Here is an 11,583-nt window from a genome sequence, read left to right as displayed (position 1 = left end):
TTACAAATTAAAGCAAGGTCCGACTTTAATAAAAGTTTGCTACATAAACTCATAAAAGATCAACATAATATGTTTTATTCTCTCGACAGTCCCCTCCTAAGTCCAAGTCTTCAAGATCCATGTTACCTGAAACATCATTAAAATAAAACTGTCCCACTTAGTGGGAGTAACCTAACCGTCCTCTATCAACGGCCTCTTATCATGGAGAATATTAGTAATGCAATTAGGCGGTCAAACATACAACTCCAGTCACATTACAACATCGACGTGCACACATGTGATATGTACATGAAGTAACACATTGGTTCATATTGGCATATGACATAATAAATATGTAAATATAAAGACATTGTTCAACAACATGTTATATAAATCAGCATATGGTAAATCCAAGTAGATCTTATGCGGATAAAAACTTGTAGTCATTTCTTTTTAAAATATTTATTTTCTTCATAAAAAGCACGAGACGTGACTACTAATGTGACACGCATACTCACGGCTTGCATCTCACCTTAAGTACGAGAAGGAGCATCAATCCCGTCGATCATATCGATACTAGGAGGTTTACATCTCACCCCTAGTGCTCAATAGGACCGGACGACTAAATGGACTTGGTTTAGAAACCAGAATCGTGGGGAAGAACAGACGGCTAATGAATGGACTCAGAGGTCCCATTTAAGTGACATGTCCCATACACTTCGAGGCACCAAGACAATCATAACTGTCAAGGTCTGCACACGATCGCAACCGTGAAATAATAATTGCCAAGATATCTGAAAGGTAGTAAAGCTGATCAAGCTCCTGTCAATATATGTGCATATACCCACTCCACACTTCTTGGAACACGCAGCTCCTCAGTGGCAGCTGGTCGACTACTATCCTAACGACAATCCCTCCACACGCAGCTTCGGGATACGCTATCCGTACTTGTACAACATAAGCTCTCTAAGCATTCTTCCGACACGTCGATCCCTAAAACTTACCAAGGTATCGCCCAACATATAGCACGAAAGACTCACATATGTCTCATAGAGACGATGATACATCGATATGCGGACCATCCCAACATATCAATACATCAAGGGGCATACCCAAGATAACCGGAAATAGCATACCGATTCAGAGGTCCCATTTAAGTGGCATGTTCGGCAGCTAGGATAACATGGCGGTAAAATGATACCGGACTTACAGACTCCTGCAGGCCCTAGTCCAAGCTGTGGAAAACGCTTTTACTCCATGAGAATCTCATGGGTATTAATCTTAACCGGGTAGTGTATTTGAGATTTGGAACATCTTATTCAAGTAATATATTAGAAAGTATTCATTATTTCTAATTCGTTATTCAAGGATTGGAATTGCTAGATACATTATTTTCAAGTATAAATTTACTTTGACTTAGTAACTCTTGACTAATTAATTAGTCAATGGTTAACCAAGGTCGTCATAGTCCACTCACAGCTTAACTAATATTTTAATTAGTCAAGGCATGACTAGAGACAAGTCCTTAAGTTTTATTTAATATTCAAATAAGGTCCTTATAATTATTATATTGATTTACTTAAAATTTGATGGTGAAGACGAGTATTTTAAAATAAAACCTTCAAAGGAATTTGAGTCCAAAATTTAATAATTTCATCAAAATTGCTAAGAATCACGTTTACACTTCTTAAGATTTTTAAAGGTTGTTTCTAAAACGGTTTTTAGAATAAAATTTATTCAAACTCTTAAAACAATTATTTAAAATAACTAAGCAAGGTAGTTTTAGTTTAAAAAAAATAATTAAGTATAATTATTTTTAATAAGGTATTTGTATATTCTCCTTGCTGTATTACACTTGAATAAAACTTTACTTTTATAAAGTAACTTCTCCAAATAAATTTAAGGTATTAAAATCGTATTAGACCATAGAGCGGTCTTTTTGTTTATTTTCGAAAAGGGTCCCAAACTAAGTATTTTCTTACAAGATTTCGCCAGGTTATTCCTCATAATATAATTGAACTCCTGTAATTTTTTTATGATTTTAAAAGGGTACATAATTTACTGAATTTCGTATATTATTCAGGCTTGTAGGAATTTTATAAAATAGAATAAAAATCGTATTGATACAAGAGCTACGCCCAAAATCCTATAAATCAGAAGGTAATACATATAAAAATTTCAACTCCATATCATGCATGAACGAGATGAGTGCAAATAAGAAGTTTCATCATTTTCCATAAAAGTTAGCATATACATACAATTTTTCATTTGACTTTGTTTTAGTGGGTCTAACATGTGAGTGCATAAAAAACAAATTATTCAAAGGTATATTTCTCATGTGAGGTGATGACACAATTATTAAGCTTATAGACATGATTGGCACATTGACAATTTTCCACATAATAATTTATTTAAGTGATTTATTTAAGGTGGACAATAACATGCATGTAACAAGCAATATTATGTTGCACTAAAATACATATATGACACTAGTTAGAAAGACTTATCCTACCAAGATATGTCTATTTGCCTCCTGACTAGATTACTAGTATTCTACAATTACGAGGCAGAGGGTTAGGTTACCTTAAAGGTTATCCGGGTCTTGAATGTAATCAAAGATGCTTAGATCAACAGGCTCTTCCTCTTCCTCCTCTAATTTGATTCCATGATAAGAACAAAATAACAAATAAATTAGTAATAAATTATCTACTTAATTAATCTAGTAATTATAATCAAGGAAGAGTTAGGAAAGAAAAAGGGAATGAAAAGTATACAAGTTTTAACTTAGGCTTTGTGGGATATGGAAGATGTGAGTATGCAACTAAGTGGAGCAAGGTGTGAAATAAGTGAACTTAGGTGCTTTAAATAGGATGTCAAAATACTCACTCCATGTGTTTAAATTCACGGATCATTTGCATGCTACTGGAAACCATCACACAGGACAATGGTCATGTTTTGTGTAAGAGTGAGGTCTAGTCCATGCACAAGGGTGACGAAAGAAACAAAAGCTCATGAAGGATTAGACCCCTCATAAGAATGCATGTATTGGGGTGGAAGAAAGAGTCACAAGCTGCTGCCATTTCTTAAATATGGGAGGTAAAAACAAAACCTTTGTTTGTTTGCAAGGTCAACATAGAATTGATTATAAACACCATGATTTTATGAAGGCTCTTTGCACAAACGAGCACGTTTGAGATTTTAAAGTTGTTAATGGCTAATTAAAATATTACCATGGTGTCGGACTCGGAAAAATAATAAATTTAGGCTTTTGTTTCACCTCAATCGGAGTTCGGATGAGCAAATAGGGGCCAAAATACGAAGATGGATTAAAGTTACGCGCGAATGAAATGTCGTAACTTATATAATGATTGTTTCGAAGGCTAAAAAGGTATTGAAAGAAATTTCAAGTTTCTCTTCTAAGATTATAATATCGTAATTAATTATGTAAATATGCGATTAAAAACACGGGGTGTTACAGTACATCCCCCTTAAAAGAATTTCGTCCTCGAAATTCACGATAACTAAAGAGGTGCAAACTACCTAATCAAAAAGTTCGGGGTATCTTTCGCGCATGGACTTTTCGGTCTCCCAAGTAGCATGGTTGAGGTTTTGACTTAGCCATCGAACTTTGACCAAAGGTACCGACTTCTTTCTGAGTGTCTTGGTCTCTCGGACCAGAATCTCCACCGGTCTTTCAGAGTAAAGAAGGTTGGGTTCGATAGCGACTACATCGGGCGTAAAGACATGTGATGGATCGCTTCTATACTTCCGTAGCTGGGACACGTGGAACACGTTATGCACCTTTGATAGGTTTGGTGGTAGCGCTAATCGATATGCCATTTTGCCAACTTTCTCCAAGATTTCGTACGGTCCGATGTACTTTGGGCCGAGCTTCCCTTTTAGGCCAAATCGTCTTACTCCTTTCATTGGCGATACTTTTAAGAAAACATGATCTCCCATGGCAAACTCAATTGGTCTTCGGTGTTCATTGACGTAGGCTTTCTGTCGATCTTGCGCTGCTTGGAGTCTTTCTCGGATAATCTTAATCTGCTCAATCTGGTCTTGAATAGTCTGAGGTCCTAGTGTCAGATGATCGCTGGCATCATCCCAGCATACTGGACTTCGACACTTTCTTCCGTAGAGTGCTTCGAAAGGTGCATAACCCAAACTCGCATGGTACTGTTGTTGTAGGAGAACTCTATCAAGGGTAATTGTTTTTCCCAACTGTCATTAAATTCTAGGACACATGCCCTCAGCATATCTTCTAGCGTCTGGATTGTCCTCTCCGTTTTTCCGTCTGTTTGAGGATGGAATGCGGTGCCCAAGTTGAGTTTACTCCCCATGCATTCCTGTAGTCTTCCCCAGAAGCGTGAAACAAAACGAGGATCTCTGTCAGATACGATGTCCTTTGGCACTCCATGTAGTCGAATGATCTCCTTCAGGTAAGATTTTGCCAGTTCCTCCATGCTCCAAGTCTCTCGTATCGGAATGAAGTGTGCCACCTTTGTCAATCTATCGACAACTACCCAAATCGCATCCTTGTTGCTTTGGGTTCGTGGTAGTCCCATTACAAAATCCATGGAGATGGAATCCCACTTCCTCACTGGAATGTCCAAGGGTTGTAGTAGGCCTCCAGGTCTTTGGTGTTCGAACTTCACCTTCTGGCAAATGAGGCACTTGGCAACATATTCTGCTACATCCCTCTTCATCCCATGCCACCAATATTGTAGCTTCAAATCCTTGTACATCATACCAGATCCCGGGTGAATGGAATATCTCAAACTGTGTGCTTCCCACAAGATCTTCTTGCGAATGGCTTCATAATGAGTCACACACCATCTTCCTTTAAATCTCAAGCTCCCATCTGGATAGATTTTGAATCCTTCGAATCTTCCCTGTAGTATACCCTCTCTAATCTTCACTAACTCTGGATCTTCCAATTGTAGAGCTCTAAGTTCATGATACAAATCGGGTTCAGCAGCCATGGCATTTAAGGTTAACTTTCCTTTATTCACAACCTCAACTTCCAACTTCTCTAAGTCTCGTACTAGCCCGTGAGTTGTCTTCATACTCAGGGCATCGGCGACGACATTTGGCTTTCCCTCATGGTATTGCAACTCAATGTCGTAGTCCTTGATGAGTTCTAACCACCTCCTCTGTCTCATGTTTAACTCCTTCTGGGTGAAAATATACTTGAGGCTCTTGTGGTCCGTGTAGAAGTTACATCTAACTCCATATAAATAATGCCTCCAAATCTTCAAAGCAAAAACTACAGCTGCTAGCTCTAGGTCATGAGTTGGATAATTTTTCTCATGCACCTTCAACTGTCGAGACGCATAAGCAATCACTTTCCCTTTCTGCATTAGCACACATCTTAGACCATTCAAAGATGCGTCGCTGTAGACGTCGTACTCTACTCCATCGGTTGGTAAAGTTAGGATTGGGGCTGAGGTGAGTCGGGCTTTTAGCTCCCGGAAGGCCTTCTCACACTCCTCGGTCCAAATGTACTTTGACTCCTTCTGCAAAAGTTTGCTCATAGGTCTCGCGATCTTTGAAAAGTCTTGGACAAATCTTCGGTAGTAGCCTGCTAAACCCAAGAAACTTCGGACTTCAGAGACATTCTTTGGGGATTGCCATTCTTCCACGGCCTTGATCTTGGTGGGGTCTACTTTTACTCCCTGATCTGTGATGATATGTCCCAGAAATTCCACTTCGTTCAACCAAAACTCACACTTGGATAGTTTTGCATACCACTTTTGCTGTCGCAGCTTGTCGAGAACTGCGCGAAGATGAACCTCGTGTTCGAACATAGTTTTAGAGTATATTAAGATGTCATCGATAAAGACAACGACATACTTATCTAGGTACTCTCTAAACGTGCGATTCATCTGATCCATGAACACTACTGGTGTGTTGGTCAATCCAAAAGGCATTACGTTAAACTCATAGTGACCATATCTAGTTCTGAAAGCTGTCTTCGGAATATCCTCTTCTCTTACTGGAATTTGATGATAACCAAATCTAAGATCGATCTTGGAGAATACTCCCGCTCCTTTCAATTGGTCGAAAAGATCATCGATACGTGGTAAAGGGTATCGGTTCTTAATGGTGACCTTGTTCAAGTCGCGATAGTCGATACACATCCTCATACTCCCATCTTTCTTCTTCACAAATAGCACTGGTGCTCCCCATGGTGATGCACTTGGTCGGATGAAACCCTTTTCGATGAGTTCCCCTAGTTGAATCTTCAACTCTTGCAACTCTTTTGGGGCCATACGATATGGTGACTTTGAAATCGGTGCAGTGTCTGGCACTAAGTCGATTGAGAACTCTACATCGCGCTCTGGTGGTATTCCTGGTAATTCCTCGGGAAATACCTCAAGAAATTCCCGGACTACGGGTATGTCCTCGATCCTGAGCTTTTCCCCTCCTATGGAATTTATGTTGCACAAGAAGGTATGTTCTCCTTTACGCATCTGGCTCGCTAGCTTCATAGCGTTGATGACCTTAACTCGGGTGTTCGGTATGTAACCTCTATAAGTTACTCTTGCTTCGAGCGAGTTCCTTAGTGAAATATTTTGGTCTCTACACTCAAACTTGGCGTGGTACTTTGCTAGCCAATCCATTCCCAAAATGATGTCGAAACCAGGTAAGTCGAGGCTGATGAGGTTAGCCGAAAAGGTCGAACCAAGGATGATAACAGGAACGCCTCGGTACCTCGCTTTGCAGTTTAAGGTCTGACCGTTAGGAATCGCAATGGATGCATGGATTGTTTCGGGATTTGGAAGTTTAGCCTTATCTACGAAGGTTGGTGATACATGTGATAGAGATGCTCCTGTGTCGAACAATATGAAAGCCATACAAGAATTAACCAGAAATTTACCAGTGATTGTATCGGCTTGTTCCTCTTCTCCACCATCGATCATCATGTAAGCCCTTCCCTGAATCAGTGGGGTTCCCGTCTTCTTGGGACAGACGTAAGACTTGTGACCTTCCTCTTTACAGAAAAAGCAGATGATGGGTTTCCCGTTACACTGTTTGCCTGGGTGCGGAGCCTGTTTGCATAGATAACACTTTGAAGTTGAGCCCTGGGTGTCGTCATTACTGGTATTGTCGCCCTTGGGAAAGATCTTGTTCGATAAGTTGGACTGAAATTTCCTGGCAAAAGGTTTTGACTTTTGGTGAAAAGGTTTTTGATGACGAGGTTTCTGATAAAGGGGTTTCTGATATTGAGGTTTTTGGTAAAGGGGTTTCTGAATGAAACTGTTATGGGATACTGTAGGGGTAAAGGTTTTCTTCTTCTTCTTGTCCGCATTTTGGATGGCAGCAAAAATGGCCATGGCTTTCTCGTAGGCAGCTTGGAAAGTTGGGAAGCCATGTCCCGCCATCAACTGGTTCAAACTGGGCTCCTTTGACGCACATACTGATTGATGCGCGTCTCCTCATCTGGTACCAGTCTCTTGGCGAACTTGGAGAGTTCATCAAACTTGCGAGTGTACTCAGTAAGAGTCATAGCTCCCATCTCTAGGTTGTGGAACTCCTGTTGCTTCTGATGCTTCATAGCTGGAGGATAGTATTTCTTCTCGAGGCTGGCCCTAAACTCGTTCCATCCGTATCCAGGGGTTGTCTTAAAAGCTTCTTGAGCGATTGTCCACCAATCGTTCGCTGCTCCTTTGAGGTAGTAGGATACTATCTCAATCTTTTCCTCTTCGGGAGTATGGCTTAGCCTCAGCAGTTTCTCCATTTCCTCTAGCCAATTTTCAAGATCATTAGGATCATCGGATCCATGATAAGATGGAGGTCGATGCTTTGAGAACTGATCGAAATCGGAGGGATGGTGTTGGTGTTGGTGTTGGTGTTGGTTCTGGTTCTGGTTTTGGTTCTGGTTGTTCAGTAGCTGCATGATTGTTACTTGTGATGCAACTAGTTGAGCAACCATCTGAGTCATAGCCTCCTCATATCCTTGTCTCCGTAAGTCCTCTTGAGGATTTCCGTTTCCATTCCCGTTGCTTCTTGTTACTGTCATCTGCTCGAGGTGTGGTATCATCAGCACAAGTAAAAGAAAATACATGCACAAACCAGAAGTGAGACAAAAGTAGAACAAAATAAGAAGAACAAGAACGAATTCATTGTTAACTTCTTTGTTACAAGCTAACACTAAGTTGCTTCATTAGGTGGCGGTTACAAAGAAATCTATAACTAGCATAAAAGAACGCAGTTAAACCTACGGTAGGCTGAGCTAGGGTTTAGCTTTCCTAGTCTCCATCTAGTACAAAAATCTTGCTCCCTTCTCGATTGCTCTGGCACAGGCATTGAGTGCTAACTGTAACAACCCAGTTTCTCTAATGACTTAATTAACGAAAGCGGAAAGAAAGATAAGTCATAAAAATCAGTAAAATTTAAAACCGTCAACTCATGATGAGTTGATTCATAAAACTGGATGTTTAGAACATAAAACAAGGTCTGATATCCGAATTACAAATTAAAGCAAGGTCTGACTTTAATAAAAGTTTGCTACATATACTCATGAAAGATCAACATAAGATGTTTTATTCTCTCGACAGTCCCCTCCTAAGTCCAAGTCTTCAAGATCCATGTTACCTGAAACATCATTAAAATAAAACTGTCCCACTTAGTGGGAGTAACCTAACCGTCCTCTATCAACGGCCTCTTATCATGGAGAATATTAGTAATGCAATTAGGCGGTTAAACATACAACTCAAGTCACATTACAACATCGACGTGCACACATGTGATATGTACATGAAGTAACACATTGGTTCATATTGGCATATGAGATAATAAATATGTAAATATAAAGACATTGTTCAACAACATGTTATATAAATCAGCATATGGTAAACCCAAGTAGATGTTATGCGGATAAAAACTTGTAGTCATTTCTTTTTAAAATATCTATTTTCTTCATAAAAAGCACGGGACGTGACTACTAATGTCACACGCATACTCACGGCTTGCATCTCACGTTGAGTACGAGTGGGAGCATCAATCCCGTCGATCATATCGATACTAGGAGGTTTACATCTCACCCCCAGTGCTCAATAGGACCGGACGACTAAATTGCCTTGGTTTAGCAACCAGAATCGTGGGGAAGAACAGACGGATAATGAATGGACACAGAGGTCCCATTTAAGTGACATGTCCCATACACTTCGAGGCACCAAGACAATCATAATCACAAGGTCAAGGTCCGCACACGATAAAGAACCGTGAAATAATAATTGCCAAGATATCTTAAAGGTAGTAAAGCGATCAAGCTCCGTCAATATATGCGCATATACCCACTCCACACTTCTTGGAACACGCAGCTCCTCGTTGGCGGTGGTCGACTACTATCCTAACGACAATCCCTTCACACGCAGACTTCGGATATGCTCCGTACTTGTATAGCATAAGCTCTCTAAGCATTCTTCCGACACGTCGATCCCTAAAACTTACCAAGGTAGCGCCCAACATATAGCACGAAAGACTCACAGATGTCTCATAGAGACGATGATACATCGATATGCGGACCATCCCAACATATCGACAATACAGCGGCACTTGGCTCAGAGGTCCCATTCAAGGGGCATACCCAAGATAACCGGAAATAGCATACCGATTCAGAGGTCCCATTTAAGTGGCATGTTCGGCAGCTAGGATAACATGGCGGTAAAATGATACTGGACTTACAGACTCCCGCAGGCCCTAGTCCAAGCTGTGGAAAACGCTTTTACTCTATGAGAATCTCATGGGTATTAATCTTAACCGGGTAGTGTATTTGAGATTTGGAACATCTTATTCAAGTAATATATTAGAAAGTATTCATTATTTCTAATTCGTTATTCAAGGATTTGAATTGCTAGATACATTATTTTCAAGTATAAATTTACTTTGACTTAGTAACTCTTGACTAATTAATTAGTCAATGGTTAACCAAGGTCATCATAGTCCACTCATAGCTTAACTAATATTTTAATTAGTCAAGGCATGACTAGAGACAAGTCCTTAAGTTTTATTTAATATTCAAATAAGGTCCTTATAATTATTATATTGATTTACTTAAAATTTGATGGCGAAGACGAGTATTTTAAAATAAAACCTTCAAAGGCATTTGAGTCCAAAATTTAATAATTTCATCAAAATTTCTAAGAATCACGTTTACACTTGTTAAGATTTTTAAAGGTTGTTTCTAAAACGGTTTTTAGAATAAAATTTATTCAAACTCTTAAAACAATTATTTAAAATAACTAAGCAAGGTAGTTTTAGTTTAAAAAGAATAATTTATTATAATTATTTTTAATAAGGTATTTGTATATTCTCCTTACTGTATTACACTTGAATAAAACCTTATTTTTATAAAGTAACTTCTCCAAATAAATTTAAGGTATTAAAATCGTATTAGACCATAGAGCGGTCTTTTTGTTTATTTTCGAAAAGGGTCCCAAAGTAAGTATTTTGTTACAATATTTCGCCAAGTTATTCCTCATAATATAATTGAACTCCTGTAATTTTTTTATGATTTTTAAAAGGGTACATAATTTACTGAATTTCGTACATTATTCAGGCTTGTAGGAATTTTATAAAATAGAATAAAAATCGTATTGATACAAGATCTATGCCCAAAATCCTATAAATCAGAAGGTAATACATATAAAAATTTCAACTCCATATCATGCATGAAACAAGATGAGTGCAAATAAGAAGTTTCATCATTTTCCATAAAAGTTAGCATATACATATACAATTTTTCATTTTGACTTTGTTTTAGTGGGTCTAACATGTGAGTGCATAAAAAAAAATTATTCAATGGTATATTTCTCATGTGAGGTGATGACACAATTATTAAGCTTATAGACATGATTGACACATTGTCAATTTTCCACATAATAATTTATTTAAGTGATTTATTTAAGGTGGACAATAACATGCATGTAACAAGCAATATTATGTTGCACTAAAATACATATATAACACTAGTTAGAAAGACTTATCCTACCAAGATATGTCTATTTGCCTCCTGACTAGATTACTAGTATTCTACAATAACGAGGCAGAGGGTTAGGTTAGGTTACCTTAAAGGTTATCCGGGTCTTGAATGTAATCAAAGATGCTTAGATCAACAGGCTCTTCCTCTTCCTCCTCTAATTTGATTCCATGATAACAACAAAATAACAAACAAGTTAGTAATAAATTATCTACTTAATTAATCTAGTAATTATAATCAAGGAAGAGTTAGGAAATAAAAAGGGAATGAAAAGTATACAAGTTTTAACTTAGGCTTTGTGGGATATTGAAGATGTGAGTATGCAACTAAGTGGAGCAAGGTGTGAAATAAGTGAACTTAGGTGCTTTAAATAGGATGTCAAAATACTCACTCCATGTGTTTAAGTTCACGGATCATTTGCATGCTGCTGGAAACCATCACAAAGGACATTGGTCATGTTTTGTGTAAGAGTGAGGTCTAGCCCATGCACAAGGGTGAAGAAAGAAACAAAAGCTCATGAAGGATTAGACTCCTCATAAGAATGGATGTATTGGGGTGGAAGAAAGAGTCACAAGCTGCTGTCATTTTTTAAATATGGGAGGTAAAAACAAAACCTT

At 38.5% G+C, this 11,583-nt stretch overlaps 2 long non-coding RNA genes across 2 annotated transcripts; both read right to left on the bottom strand.

Moving 5' to 3' along the window:
• Nucleotides 1–2,811, bottom strand: LOC141591263 (uncharacterized). The gene is made up of 3 exons (XR_012520770.1): nucleotides 2,754–2,811; nucleotides 2,563–2,631; nucleotides 1–126 (listed from the first exon to the last, which is right to left on the bottom strand). It is a non-coding gene; the product is annotated as an uncharacterized LOC141591263 (long non-coding RNA).
• Nucleotides 2,812–8,421: 5,610 nt separating this feature from the next.
• On the bottom strand, nucleotides 8,422–11,297 carry LOC141591262 (uncharacterized). Its single transcript, XR_012520769.1, has 3 exons — nucleotides 11,246–11,297; nucleotides 11,055–11,123; nucleotides 8,422–8,580 (listed from the first exon to the last, which is right to left on the bottom strand). It is a non-coding gene; the product is annotated as an uncharacterized LOC141591262 (long non-coding RNA).
• Between the last annotated feature and the right edge of the window lie 286 nt (nucleotides 11,298–11,583).

The sequence above is a fragment of the Silene latifolia genome, chromosome 7 (genome assembly GCF_048544455.1).
Source record: "Silene latifolia isolate original U9 population chromosome 7, ASM4854445v1, whole genome shotgun sequence".
Taxonomy (NCBI): Eukaryota; Viridiplantae; Streptophyta; class Magnoliopsida; order Caryophyllales; family Caryophyllaceae; genus Silene; species Silene latifolia.
The sequence above is the reverse complement of the archived record's forward strand: the minus strand, read 5'-3'. Positions and strand labels throughout refer to the sequence as shown.